This window comes from Gadus chalcogrammus, chromosome 21 (genome assembly GCF_026213295.1).
Source record: "Gadus chalcogrammus isolate NIFS_2021 chromosome 21, NIFS_Gcha_1.0, whole genome shotgun sequence".
Classification (NCBI taxonomy): Eukaryota; Metazoa; Chordata; class Actinopteri; order Gadiformes; family Gadidae; genus Gadus; species Gadus chalcogrammus.
Window position 1 is genome coordinate 20,499,171 of NC_079432.1, and position 14,863 is coordinate 20,514,033.

A 14,863-nucleotide genomic window follows, 5' to 3' on the forward strand; every position below is an offset into this window, starting at 1 on the left:
ACTCCAATACAAGTGGGGAACAGGAATGTGTCTCCGCAAATTTCTTTTTGACATATATCAAAGGCTTATAATTATCTTTATACCATGTACTAATACAATGTACGTTTTCTCTTTCAAAACTCCACCTCAAGCGTTTTTTATTTTATTTATGTATTTTTTGCAGAAGAGGGAGTGGGCAGCTTAAAGGAGTCGTAGTGAAACAAATGTTGTTTCGGCATATTCATTCTTGAATAATAATTGTTGTCCCGATGGCAGGAGGAGTGTAATTTGAAGATCACATATAGAGAATCATCGGGCGGGTTATTAATTTATAATTCCATGGTCAGTAAACAATGCGGCTGTGCTCGCTCTGACCTCTCGTGTATGATGCTACAATGCTAACAATGCACCAGGGCGTGGCTAGGCGCCAATGATGTGGAAGCAAATCTCTCCTTGATGTTCCCCTGCGCCATTGAGCAGTTTTCATAGGAATGAATGGGCGGCCATGTTTTAGTCCGCTGTCCTTTCTTTAATAGCTCCATGATTTGAAGGATGCTTGCGTCATAGCGGCGCGTCAAAGCTGTCCCATTTCGAAGGCTCCTTCGAATCATGGACCTATTAAAGAAAGGACCTCATAAATTTGCTTCCGCATCATGGGAGCCAGCCACGCCCTAGTGCACACCTGTGCATTGTATGGCCCCCGGGCCACATACGGTCCTTTGGTTGACTCCGAGAGGCCCGCGTGTGCGTTCACACCAAACGCGACGGGTGACAGGTGGACCGGCCCGCAATTGTGTAGCGGCCTGCAAAGTCAGTTGGACCGGCCCACAGTTGTGAGCGGCCGCGAGGCGTCTACAAGCCGGCCCTGAGCATAAATTCCCCGGCAAGATGCCGTGAAAATCCCCGAAATAAACAATACATGTCTTGAGAACATCCAACCAATATTTATACCACTTGCTTACTCTCTATGTCTCATTCATGTTTTTTTTTTTATTATTATTTTTTTTACTTCATTTAATTCTTCATTATTCAGGTGTTACAGAACTTTCATAGCCATAAATAAATAATACGAACTACGGTTTACTTTAATTTGTTTGTTCTTGAATTGACGTAGAATGGAGCAAAGACTCCTGGGATTGGGAAATGCGTTTATCCAATAAACAGCTTGCAGGTCAAGTCCATTTTCGGAAATGTAGGGGGATATATGAGCGGCCCCACGTCCATTGGCATGACCCTAAAGACACGTCAGACAGAGAAGGCGAGCAAGTTCGTGGTTGCTTGCTTTTGCTTGTTGTGGCACTCATGGAAGGCAAGAAGAGAAAAGAGAAAGGAGGAGCTGAAAAGGCCAGAATAAAGAAGAAGCGGATGCTGGAGGGGGATGCATCTAACTGCTCAAAAATAACGGATTTATTCCGAAGTTAGCCAGAGCTCCACCATTGACGTTATTGCTAGGCGGGAGCCAATCTGCTAGTCAAATGTGTATGTGCTGGCTGGTATATTTCAGACGAATTAATGACTTAACTGATCTTTCTCTTTTAATGGATGGAGAATATGTTAACAGATTTGGAACATGTAGTAGTCTCATCTCATCTCATTTTCTTCCGCTTATCCGGGGTCGGGTCGCGGGGGGAGCAGCTCAAGCAGGGGGCCCCAGACTTCCCTTTCCCGGGCCACATTGACCAACTCTGACGGGGGGATCCCGAGGCGTTCCCAGGCCAGTGTTGAGATATAATCTCTCCACCTAGTCCTGGGTCTTCCCCGAGGTCTCCTCCCCACTGGACGTGCCTGAAACACCTCCCAAGGAAGGCGCCCAGTGGGCATCCTTACCAGATGCCCGAACCACCTCAGCTGACTCCTTTCTAAGTAAAGGAGCAGCGGCTCTAATCCGAGTTCCTCACGGATGGCTGAGCTTCTCACCCTATCCCTAAGGGAGACGCCAACCACCCTTCTGAGAAAACTCATCTCGGCCGCTTGTACCCGCGATCTCGTCCTTTCGGTCATCACCCAGCCCTCATGACCATAGGTGAGGATAGGAACGAAAATCGACCGGTAGATCGAGAGCTTTGCCTTGCGGCTCAGCTCTCTTTTCGTCACAACGGTGCGGTAAAGCGAACGCAATACCGCCCCCGCTGCTCCGATTCTCCGGCCAATCTCACGTTCCAAAGTACCCTCACTCGCGAACAAGACCCCGAGGTACTTGAACTCCTTCACTTGGGCTAAGGACTCATTTCCTACCCGGAGTAAGCAATCCATCGGTTTCCTGCTAAGAGTCATGGCCTCAGATTTAGCGGTGCTGATCCTCATCCCAGCCGCTTCACACTCGGCCGCCAGCCGATCCAGTGAGTGCTGAAGGTCACAGGCCGATGATCCCATGAGGACCACATCATCCGCAAAAAGCAGTGACGAGATCCTCAGACCACCGAACTGCAACCCCTCCCCACCACGACTACGCCTCGATATCCTGTCCATGTATATCACAAACAGGATTGGTGACAAGGCGCAGCCCTGGCGGAGCCCAGCACCCACCGAGAACGAAACTGACTGGCTGCCGAGGACGCGAACACAGCTCTCGCTTTGGGAGTACAGGGATTGGATGGCCCTGAGGATAGACCCCTTTACCCCATACTCCCGCAGCACCTCCCACAGTTTCTCCCGGGGGACCCGGTCATACGCCTTCTCCAGATCCACAAAACACATGTAGACCGGATGGGCATACTCCCAGGCCCCCTCCAGGATCCTTGCGAGAGTGAAGAGCTGGTCCGTAGTTCCACGTCCGGGGCGAAAACCGCATTGTTCCTCTTCAATCTGAGGTTCGACGATCGGCCGAACCCTCCTTTCCAGTACCTTGGAGTAGACTTTACCAGGGAGGCTGAGAAGTGTGATACCCCGGTAATTGGCACACACTCTCTGGTCCCCCTTTTTGAACAGGGGAACCACCACCCCGGTTTGCCACTCCTTTGGCACTGTACCCGACTCCCACGCGATGTTGAATAGGCGTGTCAACCATGACAGCCCCTCAACACCCAGAGCCTTTAGCATTTCTGGCTGGATCTCATCAATCCCTGGGGCTTTGCCACTGCGGAGATGTTTGACTACCTCAGTGACCTCCACCAGGGAAATTGACGACGAAACACCATCAACCTCGAGCTCTGCCTCCAACATAGAGGGCGTGTTATTCGGGTTCAGGAGTTCCTCAAAGTGTTCCTTCCAACGTCCGACGACCTCCTCAGTTGAGGTCAACAGAGTCCCCTCCTTACTGTACACAGCTTGGACGGTTCCCCGTTTCCCCCTCCTGAGGTGTCGGATAGTCTTCCAGAAACACTTTGGTGCCGACCGAAAGTCCTTCTCCATGGCCTCTCCGAACTTCTCCCACACCCGCTGCTTAGCCTCCGACACGGCAGCAGCTGCAGCCCTTCGGGCCTGTCGGTACCCTGCAACCGAGTCAGGAGTCCTCCAGGATATCATATCCCGGAAGGCCTCCTTCTTCAATCGGACGGCTTCCCTGACCACCGGTGTCCACCACGGTGTCCGAGGGTTACCGCCCCTTGAGGAGCCTAAGACCCTGAGGCCACAGCTAGCCACCGCAGCTTCAGCAATGGAGGCTTTGAACACAGCCCACTCCGGCTCAATGTCCCCAACCTCCACAGGAATGCTAGAAAAACTCCGCCGGAGGTGTGAGTTGAAGATACCTAGGACGGGGGCCTCCTCCAGACGTTCCCAGTTCACCCGCACTACGCGTTTGGGCTTACCAGGTCTATCCGGAAATTTCCCCCATTCCCTGATCCAACTCACAACCAGATGGTGGTCGGTTGACAGTTCCGCCCCTCTCTTTACCCGAGTGTCCAAAACATGCGGCCTCAGATCAGATGACACGATCACAAAATCGATCATTGATCTTCGGCCTAGGGTACTCTGGTACCAGGTACACTTATGAGCACCCTTATGTTCGAACATGGTGTTTGTTATGGATAATCCATGACTAGCACAGAAGTCCAATAACAAACGACCGTTCGGGTTTAGATCAGGGAGGCCGTTCCTCCCCACCACGCCTCTCCAGGTGTCTCCATCGTTGCCCACGTGGGCGTTGAAGTCACCCAGCAGAACTACGGAGTCCCCTACTGGAGCCCCATACAGGACTCCATTCAGGGTCTCCAAGAAGGCCGAGTACTCTGAACTGCTGTTTGGTGCATACGCACAAACAACAGTCAGAGTTTTCCCCCCTACAACCCTTAGGCGCAGGGAGGCGACCCTCTCGTCTACCGGGGTAAACTCCAACACCGCGGCGCTCAGCCGGGGATTTATGAGTATCCCCACACCCGCCCGGCGCCTCACGCCCTTGGCAACTCCGGAGAAGAATAGAGTCCAACCCTTATCCAGGAGTACGGTACCAGAGCTGAGACTGTGCGTGGAGGTAAGCCCCACCAGATCTAACTGATAGCGCTCCACCTCCCTCACAAGCTCTGGTTCCTTTCCCCACAGCGAGGTGACGTTCCACGTCCCCAGAGCTAGCTTCTGCCGCCCGGGTCTGGTCCGTCGAGACCCCTGACCTTCGCTGCCACCCATGTGGCTGCGCACCCGACCCCAACGGGTCTTCCCACAGGTGGTGGGCCCATGAGATGAAGAGAGGGGGGGTGCCACGTAGTTTGTTCGGGCTGTGCCCGACCGGGCTCCGTGGCAAACCCGGCCACCAGGCGCTCGCCATCGAGCCCTCCGTCTGGGCCTAGCTCCAGACGGGGGCCCCGGGCTTCCTCCGGGCCGGGTCACATCTCCTCTTTTTTCGATATTCATTGAGGATTTTTGAACCATTCTTAGTCTGGCCCCTCGCCTGAGACCACTCTGCCATGAGAGACCCTACCAGGAGCACAAGGCTCCAGACAACACAGCCCTCAGGTTCACAGGGACACGCAAACCTCTCCACCACGATAAGGTGACGGTTCCAGGAGAGGTATAGTATGTAGTAGTAGTCGTGTCAACACGTAACACCGGTATTACCGAGTATAAACGGTATAAACTTTGAAACCGGACCGGACCGGAGAGGATTCTCCCGGTGACTATTAGTGCCCCACTCCGCCCCTGGTCTCAGTACATTTCATTAAATTTGGGACAGACTTTGTAGGGTCAGAGATATACACAATTACATCGTCTGCATATAGTGACAATCTGTGTTCCTCTCCGCTCACCTCAATACCACTAATGTCTGTACTATCTCGAATTAACTGTGGAAGGGGTTCTATACTGAGGGCAAAAAGGAGAGGCGAAAGAGGGTCCCCCTGTCTGCAACCCCTCCCCAACTGAATTTTTTGTGAGAAACACCCGTTTACCTTTACTGATGCTTTTGGAGACAGGCACAACAGTTGGACACATTGAACAAAGCCAGGACCTAGACCATTTTTTCTCAAAACTTTAATAAGGAAAGGCCAGGAGACGCGGTCAAATGCCTTTTCGGCGTCCAGGGCTAGTGCCAACTGGTTTAGATTTGGCACAAGACATAACATTCAATAACGGACGAATATTATCAGACAGAGTAGGGCTGGGCGATAACTCGACTACGATTATTAATCGCGATAAAACTCACACCGATTACGACGATAAGCATTAGACATAAAATGATATGGATTTACCTGACAGCCAATGCGGCAGAAATAAACAAAATAGTCAGATCGCAGTTTTATGGTTAATGCCTAAGTACACGCCCATTCCCCGGTGCATGTTTGAGCTTCCGTTAAACAAGTTAAACAAGTGTATGGTTTAACTAAGCTGTGGCAAGGAAACTCTGGTTTCTTCAGGCTTCAGCAGTAGCAAATTATAAAGTATAACACACACACACACACACACACACACACACACACACACACACACACACACACACACACACACACACACACACACACACACACACACAGCCTATCAACAACAAAAAAAATAAGAGAGAAAAAAAAGATATATATAAAAAAAAAAAATAATAATAATATTATATATCGTGATTAAGATCGATATCGATTGATATCGAATAAAAATAATCGTGATAATATTTTTTGCAATATCGCCCAGCCCTAAGACAGGGTCATCATGGCAGAGTGGTCTCAGGTGAGGGGCCAGACTAAAAATGGTTCAAAAACCTCAATGAATAACATAGGAAGAGGAGATGTGACCCGGCCCGGAGGAAGCCCGGGGCCCCCGTGTGGAGCCAGGCCCAGACGGAGGGCTCGATGGCGAGCGCCTGGTGGCCGGGTTTGCCACGGAGCCCGGTCGGGCACAGCCCGAACAAACTACGTGGCACCCCCCCTCTCTTCATCCCATGGGCCCACCACCTGTGGGAAGACCCGTTGGGGTCGGGTGCGCAGCCACATGGGTAGCAGCGAAGGTCAGGGGTCTCGACGGACCAGACCCGGGTGGCAGAAGCTGGCTCTAGGGACGTGGAACGTCACCGCTGTGGGGAAAGGAACCGGAGCTTGTGAGGGAGGTGGAGCGCTATCAGTTAGATCTGGTGGGGCTTACCTCCACGCCCAGTCTCAGCTCTGGTACCGTACTCCTGGATAGGGGTTGGACTCTATTCTTCTCTGGAGTTGCCGAGGGCAACTCCGGTCTCCCTGATCTAAACCCGAGCGGTCGTTTGTTATTGGACTTCTGTGCTAGTCATGGACCATGTTCAAACATAAGGGTGCTAATAAGTGTACCTGGTACCAGAGTACCCTAGGCCGAAGATCAATGATCGATTTCGTGATCGTGTCATCTGATCTGAGGCCGCATGTTTTGGACACTCGGGTTAAGAGAGGGGCGGAACTGTCAACCGACCACCATCTGGTGGTGAGTTGGATCAGGGAATGGGGGAAATTTCCGGATAGACCTGGTAAGCCCAAACATATAGTGCGGGTGAATTGGGAACGTCTGGAGGAGGCCCCCGTCCTAGGTATCTTCAACTCACACCTCCGGCTAGAGAGTGGTCATGAGGCTTTAAGACAGTGACATAAATCTAGTGTGCACACACCAAATCTCTCAAACACACACACACACACACACACACACACACACACACACACACACACACACACACACACACACACACACACACACACACACTTGTGTGTGTGTCTGGCATTCCTGTGGAGGTTGGGGGCATTGAGCCAGAGTGGGCGGTGTTCAAAGCCTCCATTGCTGAAGCTGCGGTGGCTATCTGTGGCCTCAGGGTCTTAGGCTCCTCAAGGGGCGGTAACCCTCGGACACCGTGGTGGACACCGGTGGTCAGGTAAGCCGTCCGATTGAAGAAGGAGGACGTGGAACTACGGACCAGCTCTTCACTCCCGCAAGGATCCTGGAGGGGGCCTGGGGCACACATGTAGACCATCCGGTCTACATGTGTTTTGTGGATCTGGAGAAGGCGTATGACCGGGTCCCCTGGGAAAAACTGTGGGAGGTGCTGCGGGAGTATGGGGTAAGGAGGTCTCTCCTCAGGGCCATCCAATCTCTGTACTCCCAAAGCGAGAGCTGTGTTCGCGTTCTCGGCAGCCAGTCAGTTTCGTTCTCAGTGGGTGCTGGTCTCTGCCAGGGCTGCGCCTTGTCACCAATCCTGTTTGTGATATACATGGACAGGATATCGAGGCGTAGTCGTGGTGGGGAGGGGTTGCAGTTCGGTGGATGATGTGGTCTTCATTGGATCATCGGCCTGTGACCTTCAGCTAGTGATGGGCAAATGAAGCTTTGGTGAAGCACTGAACCACTTAAGCACATTGTTTCGAAATTGGGTTCATTACTTGAAGCTTCAGTAACAGTGACCTCTCCTGGTGAAGTGCCATGGCTGCAACTAAATTAGCCCGGCTAGAGAGTGGTCATGAGGCTTTAAGACAGTGACATAAATCTAGTGTGCACACACCAAATCTCTCAAACACACACACGCACGCACGCACGCACGCACGCACGCACGCACGCACGCACGCACGCACGCACGCACGCACGCACGCACGCACGCACGCACGCGCGCGCGCACACACACACACACACACACAGGGATGTCATTCTCTTTACAAATAAAGATGAATGAATTTGTTCATTGTGTTATTGGGGAGAGAGTGCTTGGGGAAAATTAGGATGTGCTTGGAAAATATGGCACAAGTTGGGTGGAACCGGGGGATATGGCATTTATGGCAAGATTTTGATTTAGGAATATTATTTTTTCAACACTTTTTGGACTGAGCCTGTTTCTTTTCTTGCTCACAACTTCTCCACATTTGGAGAACACTCGTTCAGAAGGAACAGATGAGGCCGGCGTACATAAAAATTGTTGTGCCAGTTTGAAGAGATGAGGGTACAAATTTTTGTGATTGATCCAGTACTCCAGTGGCTCCTCAGATCTTTCCAGCGGTGGATCGGTCATGTACCGTTGCACCTCCACTGTAGCATCCACTGTGGCATTTCTGGACATTCTTGCTTCAGAAGCATCTCTGTCCAGTGTTTCCCAAAGGTTAATATCTGAAAGAAAAACATGACAGTAATCAGTACTAGACGGTTTCATTTTTTATATCCCTTTTTACTTTTCACAACATTACCTGTAGGAATTTCTACATTTTCTGGAGCTGGTTGAGATGATGTGGAGGTGGAGGGTTCTTCCTCATGAGTGACAGGTGCTGTATTTCTTATTAATAATTGTGAACATTGAAAAGTGAGTCGTTTTACCGCTGCTTGCGCATTTGATTGATTGTAAAAACCAATTGCTTTGAATCTAGGATTGAGCAGATTGGAATGGGTCAGTGCGGTTAGATTTTTCTCTATACTGTCAAATTTGTTTTGCATCATAATGATCATGTTCTCCCCCAGTTGTTTGGCAGTGGTGGGACTTGCTTTCCCCATTGAATCAAACAAGTAAAGCATGAGCATTTTGATCATTGGGATGATCTTTGACCCAGAGACTCTCTTCTCCTCAGAGAGTTCTACCGTTGCCTGGTAGAAGGGGGCAAGCAATTTCAGGCATGCAGAGATGGTGTCTTAGTCCTCAGAGGACAGAGGTCTCACGTCAGTTCTAAGGGTTGCAAGAGCTGCCTCCACTGCCTGTCTCTCCTCAAAAAGGCGCTGAAGCATGTGATAAGTGCTATTCCAACGGGTGTCCACCTCCTGAATAAGCTTATGGACTGGACTCTGCATCTGCTCCTGCACTTCTCTGAACTTCTCTTTTGCTGTGGTGCTGGTCTTAAAATATGTCACGACCTTCCGTGACCTTGATCTGATGTCTGCCAGGCCAGGAGTTGCATGTAGGCTCTTTTTTACAAGTAAATTTAGAGCATGTGCAAAGCAAACCACATGGCGAATATTTAAATTTCTCACAGAGGCAATCATATTGGCTCCAGCATCAGTTACAATGGAGGTGACTTTGCCTTCAATGCCCCATTCCTCAATGAGCGACCTCTTTGCAGCTGAGATGTTATCAGCAGTATGAGACACAGGGAAAGGCAGCACTCCCAAAAGACCTGTGGCCAGCTTGGCAGAGTCATCCACATGATGGCAGGTGACTGCTAGATATGCGTCCATAGTAATGGAGGTCCACATATCAGCAGTCAGGCTAACAGCTTCAACACTCTGCATGACAGCGCTGGCCTTGGTCTTCTCCTCCTCATACTTCTGGACCACCATGTTCTTAAGAGCCTGTCTGGATGGCAGAGTGTAGGTAAGATCCAGCAAAGCCACAAAGTTCTTAAAACCGTTGCCGTCCACGGTGGAAAAAGGCTGCAGGTCTTTTACAATCAAGTTTACAAGAGCCTCATCGATCTCTTGCTTCCGGTCCACTAAAACAAATAAATAAAGACATAAAATTAACAAAATAAACGAAAGATTTATGTAAAATTGCAGGCCTATGATTCATGGAATGAAATAATATATTGCGATAGTCATCCTCATCCTCATCCTCATCCTCATCCGCTTATCCGGGGTCGGGTCGCGGGGGGAGCAGCTCAAGCAGGGGGCCCCAGACTTCCCTTTCCCGGGCCACATTGACCAGCTCTGACGGGGGGATCCCGAGGCGTTCCCAGGCCAGTGTTGAGATATAATCTCTCCACCTAGTCCTGGGTCTTCCCCGAGGTCTCCTCCCCACTGGACGTGCCTGAAACACCTCCCAATGAAGGCGCCCAGTGGGCATCCTTACCAGATGCCCGAACCACCTCAGCTGACTCCTTTCTAAGTAAAGGAGCAGCGGCTCTTATCCGAGTTCCTCACGGATGGCTGAGCTTCTCACCCTATCCCTAAGGGAGACGCCAGCCACCCTTCTGAGAAAACTCATCTCGGCCGCTTGTACCCGCGATCTCGTCCTTTCGGTCATCACCCAGCCCTCATGACCATAGGTGAGGAGTTGCGATAGTGTGTCTAATAATAAAACACCTGACCATGACTTGTGTTCCCCTGATTTACAGCAGCTCTATGCTTTGCGTTGAAGTGCCTATTCATGGATGATGTATTTCCATGATACTTCAGTTCAGCAGAACATACCAAGCACCGCACCTGCAGAGATATTTTTTCATTATTATTTGTAAATAAAAAGCATTGAGAGTCTTCAAAGCTATAGCTTAATGGCTACACTAATCATAGGCCTATAATTAGTTAGTTAGATACTTTTTTACTATAGGCTTACTGATAGTTAAAGTTCTATAGCTCTACTTTTCCTACATCAATCTAAATATTTAACAGCCAGCGCACCTTATCAGGAGCGATCAGAATAAAGTGATCCCACATGTCAGAACGACCTCTCTTCCTTGATGCTTCCATAATTAATGATAAAGCAATACGAACGTAATAACTGTCATAGTATGAGATTGGCTACTACGTAAGAAGCAAACTCAATGTTGTGCATTCAAGTTTTTATGCTTTGAAGGCGCTACAATTCAGACTCGAAACGAGGCGGTGCCAATTCCGCGAACCACTCAGGTTGATTCATTCAGAGAAAGAAGCAGTTGCTGTTTCGGACGTCATATGTCACGTGATTTTCCTGTAACAAAGCAACGAAGCGGTGGTTTTATGGTTTGTGTAGTTATGGTATGAAGCACGTATCGGCGCTTCAGTGTCAGACTGCCATCACTACCTTCAGCACTCACTGGATCGGCTGGCGGCCGAGTGTGAATCAGCACCACTAAATCTGAGGCCATGACTCTTAGCAGGAAACCGCTTACTCCGGGTAGGAAATGAGTCCTTAGCCCAAGTGAAGGAGTTCAAGTACCTCGGGGTCTTGTTCGCGAGTGAGGGTACTATGGAGCGTGAGATTGGCCGGAGAATCGGAGCAGCAGGGCCGGTATTGCGTTCGCTTTACCGCACCGTTGTTACGAAAAGAGAGCTGAGCCCCAAGGCAAAGCTCTTGATCTACCGGTCGATCTTCGTTCCTATCCTCACCTATGGTCATGAGGGTTGGGTGATGACCGAAAGGACGAGATCGCGGGTACAAGCAGCCAAGATGAGTTTTCTCAGAAGGGTGGCTGGCGTCTCCCTTAGGGATAGGGTGAGAAGCTCAGCCATCCGTGAGGAACTCGGATTAGAGCCGCTGCTCCTTTACTTAGAAAGGAGTCAGCTGAGGTGGTTCGGGCATCTGGCAAGGATGCCCACTGGGCGCCTTCCTTGGGAGGTGTTTCAGGCACGTCCAGTTGGGAGGAGACCTCGGGGAAGACCCAGGACTAGGTGGAGAGATTATATCTCAACACTGGCCTGGGAACGCCTCGGGATCCCCCCGTCAGAGCTGGTCAATGTGGCCCGGGAAAGGGAAGTCTGGGGCCCCCTGCTTGAGCTGCTCCCCCCGCGACCCGACCCCGGATAAGCGGATGAGGATGAGGATGAGGATGAGGATGAGGTAAGGCTGTCGTTGAATCTGAACTCTGTGCTGTGAACCTCCCTGGACTTGGAAGGCTTCATCAGAGGAGGGATGTCTGGCTTGTTCTGACGTAGAGTCCCCACAATAGTGAGATCCTTCTCCAGGAGATGCTGCGCAAGAGGCACACTGGTGAAAAAGTTATCCATAGTGATGTTGCGACCTAAATCTACTACACAACTGCTGGACAATGTTTTCCCACAGATTCTTCTGAACTTCTTCCCCTGGTTGTCTCCCCGTGTAAACTATACCATATATTGCATAGGGGATGCGTGCATCACAAACCCAGAAGATCTTTATGCCGTACTTGGCGGGCTTGCTTGGCATGTACTGTAGAAACTTGCACCTACCCCTGAATGGCACAAGCTGTTCATCCACAGTGACACAATCACTGGGGATGAATCGCTGTCTGCAGTTGACCAGGAACAGGTCCCAAACATAACGGAAGGCTGCCATATGGTCTTCCAGTCGGAAGGCTCTGGTCCTCTTATCATCGAAGCGCAAGGTACGGCGAATGTCTTCAAATCTTCCAACAGCCATAGTGGCCTTGTACATGGGATTATTTAGAGGACTCCCAAACAGCTCACGGACTGATACATCCCAGTTCTTCTCACTTCTTTCAAGCAGGGTCAATCCAATGAAGGCCATGAATTCATCTTTGGTGACATTCTTCGATTATTTTCCTCTAGCTGTTGCTACTCTGCGTCCTTCCAAGTTCCGACTTCTGAGGATATTGGGGCTCTGTGTTCTGCCCTGGGTGGGAGGTAACTCGCTCCAGTAAGAGCCCTTCCGACTCATTCTGTTGGACATGATTTGGACACTTTCTTCTTCAGAGGACGCAGAAGAGGAATCTTCTGAGTCAGATTGATCCTGTTCAGTTGGGTTTCCAGGTAGACGACTGCCACTGCCACCTGGACAATAGTCTGGATCCTCATCATCAGAAATTTCAGACTCGGAGTCCAACCCCGTTACTGCCTCTCCATCATCCATCATGACACCTTGGATGAGGAAACATAAGAGTGATGTTTTCAATAGATCAATATGTAGCTATATAAATAAATACACACACACACACACACACACACACACACACACACACACACACACACACACACACACACACACACACACACACACAGACACTACATATAGTAATGTTAGCTAACTTAGTTAGCTAGCTAGTGTTAGCTAGTTATAAAGTAGAGTAATTTGTTGATAAATAATAACATACTCTTTCACACAACAATCATGAATGACACACACACACACACACAATACATATAGTAATGTTAGCTATCTTAGTTAGCTAGCTAGTGTTAGTTATAAAGTAGGCTAATTTGTTATAATAATATGATAAATAATAATAACAGTCATGAAAGACACACACACATTATATGAAGATAATACTTACACGTATCAGCTCTTGCTGTGTAAAATAATCTTCCTGAGGGGTGACACTTCTTATATAGTCTGTGTGGTCCACAGTTAATTTATTCCTGACAGCCACAGTTGATAAGAATCAAAGGTTCCCATTGGATTCCATAGAAAATGCATGGGGGTCATTTTTGACCCACTTATGGAAGCTTGGGGTAGTAAACAAAAAACTACAATTTCTTAAAATGTATAGAGGATAAGTTAAAAATGTAAATCGCATTATATCAAAAACCTGTTTTTTGAGGAATACCTGGAATATGAAATGATAAAAAAAATTCATTACGAAGATATTTCAAGAAAACAACCTCACCGGGTCATTTTTGACCCACTTATGTATCTAAGGGTTTTGTCTTTGGTATATACAGTCATAATCATAAAGCTGGTAGTCTTTGATTTTATCCGGGTTGTGAGTTACTTACTAAATTGAAGCCTACTAAATAGACATTCTAAAGCCACAGAAGAGGAACCACAGGGGTTGGGGCAGATGTCTCTATAAGGGGCCATTTATACTTAAATGAGGCGTTTGGGGTTCATCGGATGCAGGCATTAGTTTGACAAAGGAAGGTAAGGTAATATCAATAGTGTTTAATATTTGGCTCCATTGTAACAATATTTACCTTATATTCTTGTACAATTTATACTGAAAGTTAATCTTACTTATACTTATTATCTAAGTGAAGAGAAATCGACCTATGTCATTGGCTACAGAGGGATGTGTCGGCCGGTCAGCCCAGGACCCTCTGAGTTGTTGTGAGTGACAAAGGGCCAGGGCCCCGTTTCCCGAAAGCATCTTTAGCCTAAGTGGATCGCAGAGTGGGTCGTAAGAGCATCGTACAGTTTTCACACCGTTTTCCGAAAACATCTTTGGTAACGAACGTCTTAAAAACGCTCACGAGTCACGAGTAGCTAACGAGTGCTCCAGGGTACTCGTAGGACGCTAAAGGTACGGCCACACCAACCGCGTTGCTCGCGTTAGGGGCGTTGAAAATCGGCATTTTTGCATAGGGAACCATTGTTCTAGGCGCGGTACACGCGTTGAAGCGTTGAAGCGTTGCGTTGGGGGCGTTAGGCGCGGCAGTTGCACGTAATTACGCACGTAAACGCAGTAACGCGCCCAACGCACCAACGCCCGGAGTTCAGAAAATTGAACTTTCAACGCTCCAACGCGTGACGCTTAGCCGCGGTAGCCAATCAGCGTGGAGCTTGACCCGACGTCACTGGCAGAGAGTAGTGAGCTTGCACAGAAGCATACGGCCGACATCTTTCTTTATTCTGGGTGGAAATAGTAACGTAGTTACGCCATTAAATGCGTTTATGGAAACATTTCTAGCGAGAAATGAGCATTTTACTTTCATAATGTTCGCTCGGTGAATGTGAAGGATGTTTGGTTTGATAGTTATGACGAAGAGGGAACGCTCCGTTCACTTGCATGGACATGGACTCATCTAGCTGCGTTGGCGCGTTGACGCGTTGGAAGCGTTGAACCACCACACACTGGTCAAGCGTCAGGTTAGGCGCGTTACTCGCGTTATCCAACGCGAGTAATGCGGTTGGTGTGGCCACACCATAATGTGGGCCATTATGTTCTTAGTTTGAGAGAGACAGTCCAGGAAATGT